Genomic DNA, 10,003 nt, shown 5'->3' with positions numbered 1-10,003 from the left:
TAAGAAGGATGGGATGAGAGGAATGAGTAGTGTAAGAGAGGGATGGGTGTGTGTAAGAGAGAGTTGACTAATGGGGGGTGAGGTGGCATGGGGTATGGGTTGCTTGTCTTTGTTGGTAAGAAAAGGATGGGAGAGGCATGGGTTGTGTACTTGACTAGTACTTGATTGATTGATGTGATGTGTTGTAGAGATTCTCTCAAAATTTACAACATGCGGCATTTTTTCAAAATATACGTGGGCCCACAACTCCTGGCCTGGGTATCGCATCTATTTGCAAGATGCAGTGTTGGAACCGCGGTGATGGTGCGGTCGAGATGGTACAAGTTTTGAGTCAAGCCGTCTCAGATCTACAGGATGTGACTCAAGGTCACGCGCAAATTTCGATTACAGGTCACAGTTTACTGAAATTCAATAGGGAGGATTGCGAGAGTCTACGGAACGGTACAGACTAAGATACTGGCCTTACAATCTATACTATAAAATCAGAGGGGTGATAGATCCATCTGCTCCAATAGTGAATAGGTGGGCCGCTGGATCTGGACCATTCATCTTCGACTTTGTGAAGGTTCCATATCGTAAAGACCCTCAGATCTTGGGGACTCACAGTTTCGCACTTCCTATCAGATATCGGCTACGAAATCATCTCTAAGATCATTGCAGTAGTCCAAGAAATGGGCAGTCACGTCATACCCTTGGTCCCATCTATCTCCTTGACCTGGTCTCACCCAATGTGCGGGTGCGAAACCTGCCTTCAATCTTACGAAAGCCGCTATCCCTTTTATCAAACCCCCTAGAGTCTGGCTGTTCCCATTCCACTGCCAAACAAGGACTAGCTCATGCTAGAGAACACTAGTGATCTCGTTCCGCACATCGCCTGAGTAACCTGCGATGTAATTTTCGCTTACATGGATCTCATTGTTGCTTGTGTAAGAGAGACCGTCCATGCTCCTGACGATCGTGGTCACCAAGTGGACATTCTTCCTGTCTCCTTCCCCTTGTCGAAAGGTTTTCCAGATGAACGTGGAACCAGTTTCGAGTATCTGCCTACTATAAGCGATACCGATCTGATTTTCAAAACGGGTACCACCAAGCGTCCCGATTGCATTGTTGGTAACTTCATATTCGACACCTTGGATTCTTTGGATAGTGGCCAAGGGCACGAGGGAAGAGATGATGAGAATTAGACGACCCATATCTGCCCAGCTTTTTTCAACTGATGAAGCATGGGAGCTCATACATACATATATAGAAGGGAAATTAACCATACTGACCTCGAAGTTTGGGCCAATTACCTAGAAAGCTATGAAATTCCATATATCCTAAGAGTGGCCTTTTGACAATGTTTAAAGATTGTTTTGGATGAAAATGCCTTTGTCCTTGGTTCAGGAGTTATATGATCCTAGAGTAAGTAGAAGTCACATGCTGCTTCAACGCCCGAGAAAGCGACGAATTGGCTACTCCCCCTGCCACTAGCCAATGGCTGGTGTTCGGTGGTCGCTGGGACCCACCACCATTTATGTGTTTCATCCACGTCATCCATATATTTTTCTAGATCATTTTATGGTATGGGACCAAAAATGAGCTATATCCCAATCGCAAGTGGACCACATTACAGGAAACAATGTTAAATGAGCATCGTAGACCATTAAAATGATCCCTCTCATTTTTGGGATCAAGCCCTAAAATGATTTGTAAAAACAAATGAACAATCATGCCTTTCACTGTAAAAACAGATGAATGGAATGGATAAAACACATACATCATGGTTGGACTCATGGCTGGTGACAGGGGGAGTAGCCAATCCGTTCTCCCCTGAGAATATGAAAGCATTTATGAGCCTGGGAAGGGCCAAATGTCGCCTTTATTCACCTTTTACAGACCTTCTTATTCTTTTTTCATTTTCATAGAAAAATGAAGATCCAGGGACCAACTACCAGAGAGAGACGTTGTTTTTCCTTGTCTGAAATCCTCTTCCACTACGAGGTTGGTATTTTATTGTATTATAAGCATGTTGCTAAAAGGTAAAGGAAGATCAAAGCCGAGAAGGTTCTTGTCACGTGAAGGGAGCTTACTCTTGATCAAACCTCCACCATTGATAGTAGAAAATCACGACTTCACATTTTCAAACCTTCCACCCTCTAAAAAATCAAACCTCGACCACCATCAATAACAACCATGACCCTTCACATATTCAAAACCATGACCCAGACGAACGATCGTGGTTCCCATGCACATTGGGTCTTGGTTGTCATGTTATAAGGATCGTGCTTTTCACATGCACATGAGTTGTGGCCATCATGTTACATGGGTCGTGGTTGGCAAATGTTATGAGTTGTGGTTGTTATGCCAGATGGGTCGTGGTTGTCATGTTATAAGGATCGTGCCTTTCACTGCCCTATACAAGGCCCAAGTCATTTGGCCCATATCCTTGTATCGTGGTTCTCCAATTGCATGGGTCGTGGTTGTGACAGTACATGGATCGTGGCTTAAAGGCTGTTATGGATCGTTGTTTGTCATGTTATATGGGTTATGGTTTTCATGATACACATGTTGTGGTATTTAGCTAATGTGGGTCATGGTTATCATGTTACATGAGTCATGGTTGTCACGGTATATGGATCGTGGTTGGCAACCACGTTGCACGTAGGATACAACAACAATCTATTGTTCATCATAACTATGACCCATGTGCATGACAACCACGATCCATTATAACATGAAAAACCACACCCCATTGTCCATGACAACCAGGACTAACCACGACCCTTCATATTAGCCTCGATTCATGGTCCTACATGTCAAATATTCTAAGGGTGGCCTCCCTTATCCTTGGATCAGTAGTTGTACGACTTCATAGTGCAAAAGAAGATACATGTTTTGAACGATCCTGAGAATATGACGTGGATTGTGGTCTCATCTAAAGTGTGTCGTGGTCAATAACCACGATCCAACATGGATGATAACCATGATCCAATATACATGCGAACCACGGATCACACGACAAGGTTGTTATTGTCATACACACTGGGTGGTTGTTCCCAACCACGATCCATTTTGGATGACAACCACGACCCATTCTTTGTCATATCTACGACCCTTCGAATGGATTGTGGTTGTCATTCACACAGGTACCAAGACCCAACTTGGATGACAACCACGACCTTTTGATCATCATAACCATGACCCTTCGAGTGGATCGTGGCTATCATCCACAGTGGTCTTGATTATGACGAACAATTGGTCCTTGTTGCCTTGTTGTCATCCACATGGATCGTGGCTATCATCCACATGTTATATGGGTCATGATTTTCATTGAAAATCATGACCCTTCGAGTGGTTCATGGTTATCAATCACAACACCTATATAACTGTGAACCATGACCCATATAACATGTCAACCACGACCCATATAATATGTCAACCACGATGCAACATAGTGGGGCCAATGAGTTAGGACTTTAACGCAACCCTTACCACCTGACAATCACGACCCTCACCATGACAATTACGACCCTCACCACGACCATATATGACATTCTATTGTAGCTGAAAATTACATTATACGTGAACTCTGCAAAATGACTATAAAATCAACAAGTGAACTTTCGTTTAATTATAAGAAGAACAGGATAAGGAAGAAGAAGAGTGACTAGATGGGAGTTACAGGTGGGCCAATTTGAGGTCTTTAAATCTTTTAGCGGCCTCAACTTTCGCTTCCTTTGCCACATTGTACCTCTTGATCCAGTGCAGCCTTTTCTTGTTAAAGTCTTGCTCGTGAGTACAGTATAGTCTATTCTTCCTAGCTACTTTAGAGCAGGCTGATAGAGCCCTGCACTCAACACTAAGGGCCGACAGGCAAGATAGAGTGGAACAACATCGCTTGATTTCTCTTTCTGCCTTAGAGAAATTATCTTTGAGTTGCCGTAGTTCTGAAATTGTCTTCAGAATTTCCTGTGGAGTCCATTGATCTTCAGGAAGATCGACAACATCCTTGAGGAAAGGGAAGGGATCACCCATAAAGAAGAACGCGAGAAGGACTCAATGCCTTCTTCGAATATCTCCTCCATTATTTTAATTGAAAGAGCAAAGAAATCCATGAATGCTTAAGGTGTTGCAATAAAGATTATGGTTCAGATTGGCTTATGAAAGTAATTTGAAACCCAAGTACCACTTTTATAGGCTGGTCAACGAGTGGTTAATGTGATTAGGATGTCGTGCGACTATTGGTTTTTTGATGTTAGGAATACCATTTTTTAGGATTACGGGGAAATAGCTAAATGAATGCGATTTCCTAAAAAAGAATGTGGTGCTATTACCAAATGGGTCATGGATATGACGAACAATAGGTCGTGGTTGTCATCCATAATGGATCGTTCTTGGGAACCACCACCCAATGTATATGACAACCACGAACCTGTCATGTGATCATGGTTGACATGCACATTGGATCGTAGTTGTCATCCATGTTGGATCGTGGTTTTGATGAATAATGGATCGTTGTTGTATATGGGTCGTTGAACGTGGTTGCCAACCGTGATTCATATACGATGACAACCATGACCCATGTAACATGAGAACCACGACCCATATCAGCTGACAACCATGACCCATCTAACATAAAAACCATAACCCATATAACATGACAACCATGATCGATAACAACTGGAAGCCATGATCCATATACTGTCACAACAATGATCCATATCACCTGACAACCACAATACAAGGTTATGGGCCAAAAGAGCTGGGCCTTGCACAGGGCAGTGAAAGGCACGATCCTTATAACATGATAACCATGACCCTTCGAGTGGTTCATGGTTGTCATTCACAGTGGGTCGTGGTTGTCAACCACAACCCAATGTGGATGACAACCATGAACCTGTGTGGATGATAACCACGACCCATTTAAGATGACAACCAGTATCTTGTATTCCTAACAAGTTGTATCCATTCAATTTTTTCATAGATTAACCAATATTAGAAGAGTATGGGTCGTAGCCTATATTATGCTATTATGATAGAGAGAGTGTATATGATAAGGGAATGTTTACCTACGATGATGGATACTCAAGGGGATTTGTTGTGAGTGATGATATTACACATCGATGGCTCCTAGATAAAATGCATCAGATTACGAAGACTGAATCAGATGAATTCAATTTGATAATTAAAGTTATGTAGTGATGCACTACATGGATTCCTCAGCCCACATATAATCAAAGACGATGAAGATCTCGAAGCATATATGTTATTCTGTGGATAGAAACTTTCAACAAAAATACCATTGTATGTAGAGAAAGTGAGGCGTTGTCCTTTTGTTGAGGATAACAACATAGATTATACTTTACATTCAAACTTATCGCCACATCATTTGCAGCCTTCAAGCAATGATCGGATAGTCAATGATTTCGATATACCTGGCCCTTTAAGTAATAATAAATATCACGATCGAGGAGTCGACGATTGCGATATAAGCGGCCCTTCATGTAATGGTAAACATCATGATCTAGGGAATGATGACTGTGATATACCTGAACCATCAAGTAATGATAGATATCATGATCGAGGACTCGACGATTGCGATATATGCGGCCCTTTAAGTAACGATCAATTTCAAGGAACAACTAACTAGTACGATCTCCAAATCCCATCTGTCAATGATGCGTTTGTTAATCCATCCATGCAGGTCAATCTGCAGCCTATAAACTTAAATTTACCCATACCTGTGTATGAAGAAAATGGAGATATTCCTAAATCATTGTATACTGTCTTCACTCCATCTGATGAAGGTTTTGTCAATTCAAATCATCAAGGATATTTGGAATTTATGGAAGATCCAGTCAAAATATCTGTTGGGCAAGTGTTCAAGGACAAAGGCCGATTACAACATTTTCTATGTAAATATACGATGCACCACAACTTCCAGAATAAGGTCTTGAAGTCTCAAAAGCTGAGATATACGATTAGGTGCATTCTAGAAAAATGTAGTTGAAGGATGCATGCTCCAAAGTTGGATGGCATAAGGATGTTCAAGATAAAGACATATAACTCGAAGCATACGTGTAGCTTGTTGTTTGAGGCGATACACCACTCTGAGTTAATGATCGTAGGTGATGGTCATGATATAGTAACCTCAAAGAGGAAGGGAAGAGATGATCACCAAGCCACTAGTTTGAAAAGTGGTGAATTTGGAGTTGGTCGTATGAGTTCGGGATTGACTTGCACGGCAAAAGAAATTTAATATCGTATGAGTGAGATGTGCGGGGTTGAGATCAGTTACAAGAAAGCGTGGAAATGTAAAGAGATTGCAATAGAACAAGTCTTTGGATCTTACGAGGGTTCTTATAAAAAGCTTTCGGCCTATCTTCACGAGTTGGGAAAGGCCAATTTAGGGACTGTAACGGAGTTATAGTTGAATGATGAAACAAATAGTTTTGAATGATGCTTTATTGCAATTAGATAGTGTATCAAAAGCCTACATTTGCATATTCGAAGGGTGTTGTGTGTTGATGTGGTACATTTGACAGGAAGGTATAAGGGTGTTCTTTTCATGGCTACTGCATTGAATGGAAAGAATCACATCCTCCCTGTGGCATATGGGATCGGAGAATCTGAGAACAATAGTTGGAGGTGGTTCCTTGGGATTTTATCTAAAGCAATCGAGATTCTTCCAGGACTAGCTGTAGTGTCAGATTGTCACAAAGGGTTGGTCAATGAAGTCCCTAACATTTTTTCCATATGCAATACATGGATATTATGCTCAACATATTCTTGAAAACATGAAGAAGGCATGTTCGGATGATTCTATGAGGAAATACTTTTGGGGTGCTGTTAAGACATACCGGACATCCACGTTTTGGGAGATGATGCGATGCATTCAAATGTTTAATCTCATAAAATATCATTTCCTTAATGGTATAGAAAAGGAAAGATGGGCATCCGTTTTCTTTCCTAGTATGAGGTATAACATTGTAACCACTAACATCGTCGAAAGCATGAATGTATTGTTCGTAGATGCACGAGAGTACCCCGTCACGAAACTTCTCAATCAGTAAGGAGTAAAATCCAAGACTTCTTCATCTGTTGACGAGACGAGGCATTGGCTTGCAAGGGAATTTTGACTCCTTAAGCAGAAAAAGATTGTCCAAACTTTATCACTCAGAAGTGCGAAAGACACAATGCATCGCGATTTTAGTGGATGAGTTCCAAGTATTCGCACGAGGAATGACCGATGTAGTGAAGCTAAGAGAAATGAAGTGTACGTGCAGTGAGTTTGGAAAAATGTTGCTGCCTAGTGTACATGTGATAGCGGCCTGTGATGAGTATCATCTTAATATGTACAAATACTGCTTTCTATTCTACTTCAATGAAATACATCGTAGAACATACTAAGAGTCAGTTTACCCAGTGCTTGACAAGACATAATGGGACATTTCAGATGAAGTGAAGGTTTTATGTGAGAATATGAAGCCTCCAGAAATGAGAAGATGTACTGAAAAACAGAAAAATGTTCGAATTACATCTCAGAGAGAAGATAGGCCAGCACCCAGATGCTTGAGATGCAAACGAATAGGTCACAATCGTCGTCGATGCACTTTCGGCCCTACAGGCTGAGGCTGAGGCTGATGATGACTTATTATTTTAGTTTTTTTATTTTTTTATTATTTGATGTAATGTGAACTGTAATATACTTATTGATTCACGAACCTTATTACAAGTTAACCATGATCCAATGTGGATGATAACCATGTCCGTTGTGCATTTGAAACACGACCCATAAAGGAAATCATGAACTTAACAATGGGTCGTGATTGTCATAATATATGGGTCGGGGTTATCAGGTTGTATGGGTCGTGTTTCTTAAAAGGTCGTGGTTGTCAACAACAATATAACATGGATGACAACCACGATCCATTAAAACTATGAACCACGACAAATTAAACATGACAACCATGACACATATTAACCACGACCTATATAATACGACAACAACGACCCATATATCATTTCATTCAGGATCCATGTATCATGACAACCACGACCTATACAACATTATAACCATGACCCATATATAATGACAGTCATGACCCATGTATCATGTCAATCACGACCCAATGTGGATGATAATCACAAACCTTTATGCATTTGAACCATGACCTAAAGATGGGAATAGTGTACATAACAATAGGTCATGGTTTTCATGATATATGGATCGTGGTTGTCATGTTAATGAGTCGTGCTTTCACTCAGGGCCGTGGTTGTCAACAACGATTCAATATAGATGATAACCACGATCCATTACAACTATGAACTACGACCCATGTAAAATGTCAACCACGACCTATATAACACGACAACCACGATGCATATAACACGACAACCATGACCCATATATCATTCCATTCAAGGTCCATATATCATAACAACCACAACCTATACAACACTACAACCACGACCCATATATAATGATAGTCACGACCTATGTATCATGTCAACCATGACTTAATGTGGATGATAATCATGAACCATTATGCATTTGAACCATGACCCAAGGTTAGAAATAGTGTACTTAACAATAGGTCGTGGTTTTAATGATACATGGATTGTGGTTGTCTTGTTAATGGGTTGTTCTTTCACTCAGGGTTGTGGTTGTCAACAAAGATCCAACCATGATCCATTACAACTATGAACCATGACCCATGTAAAATGTTAACCAAGATCCATGCAACACGAGTAAAACACGACAACCACGACCCATATATCATTACATTCAGTGTCCATATATCATGACAACCATGACCTATATAACATTACAACCATGACCCATATACAATAACAGTCACGACCTATGTATCATGTCTCAAGCCTGATCATAGGGCTTATCTCTATCCAAGTCAACCTTATAATCTGAATCCTTCTGTGACAGTTTATCCTTATTGTTAATGAGCACATACTCGAAGTTGGTGGACGAGGTGTGTAATTGCTTCTTCCGGGTTCCAGGCTGATGTTAAAGCTCTACAAAAGAACTCGATATTTTATCGATGAGCACCTACTCGGAGTTGGTGGACGAGGTGTGTAATGGCTTCTTCTAGGTTCCATGCTGATGTGAAATGGCTTCTTCCGGGTTCCAGGCTGATGTGAAAGCTCTACAAAAGAACTCGATATTTTGTAACAAGACAACAACGATCCATATAACATGACAACCATGATCCATATAACATGAAAACCATGACCCATAGCAACTGACACCACGATCCATATATCATGACAACCACAATCCATATATCATGACAACCACGATCCATTTTACATGAAAACCACGATAAATAAAAACTGTCAACAACAATCCATTTTTTGGGTCGTGTTTTGACAATGTGAAGGATCGTGGTTGTCATCTATGAAGGGTCGTGTTTGTCACTAAGGTTGAGTTGACTTTGATCAAGGTGTGCCCTATAGTAAGCTCCCTTCACTTAACAACGAAAGCCCTCACCATATCCAGTTTGATCTTCACTATCTGTAGCAAATGTCTACAAGAAGGTTTGATAAATAGATACATCCTCCAATGGGAAAACAGTCATTTTCCATTGGTAAATTCATTACATTACATTCCTCGTATGGGGAAACAGTCATTTTTCTTCTCACAATACATTCCAAGTATGGGGAAACGGTCATTTTCCACTAGGTTGGGAACCACCACCCTCACCTACTCGAATTGCATTTTGTCTAATCCGATCCATCCATCCTCTTAGTAACATTAGGAAAGTCAAATGTTTAAAGAATGATCAAAATATTCAAATTTGATGGTCCACAACGGTTCAAACAGGTGGAAAGGTTGTTATTATGACGAAGGTTGGGTTGTGGTTGTCATCCACATAGCATCATGGTAGGGAACCACTATCCATTGTGTATGACAACCATGGCCCGGAAGTCAGTTCGTGGTTGACATGCATATTGAATCGTGGTTGTTATCCATGATCCAAGGGATGTGAAGTCTGACACGTTT

General features: G+C 40.8%; 1 pseudogene; it reads right to left on the bottom strand.

Moving 5' to 3' along the window:
• Positions 1 to 620: 620 nt before the first annotated feature.
• On the bottom strand, positions 621 to 1,193 carry LOC131218350 (uncharacterized; annotated as a pseudogene).
• Positions 1,194 to 10,003: the final 8,810 nt, after the last annotated feature.

The sequence above is a fragment of the Magnolia sinica genome, chromosome 11 (genome assembly GCF_029962835.1).
Source record: "Magnolia sinica isolate HGM2019 chromosome 11, MsV1, whole genome shotgun sequence".
NCBI classification, from domain to species: Eukaryota; Viridiplantae; Streptophyta; class Magnoliopsida; order Magnoliales; family Magnoliaceae; genus Magnolia; species Magnolia sinica.
The sequence above is the reverse complement of the archived record's forward strand: the minus strand, read 5'-3'. Positions and strand labels throughout refer to the sequence as shown.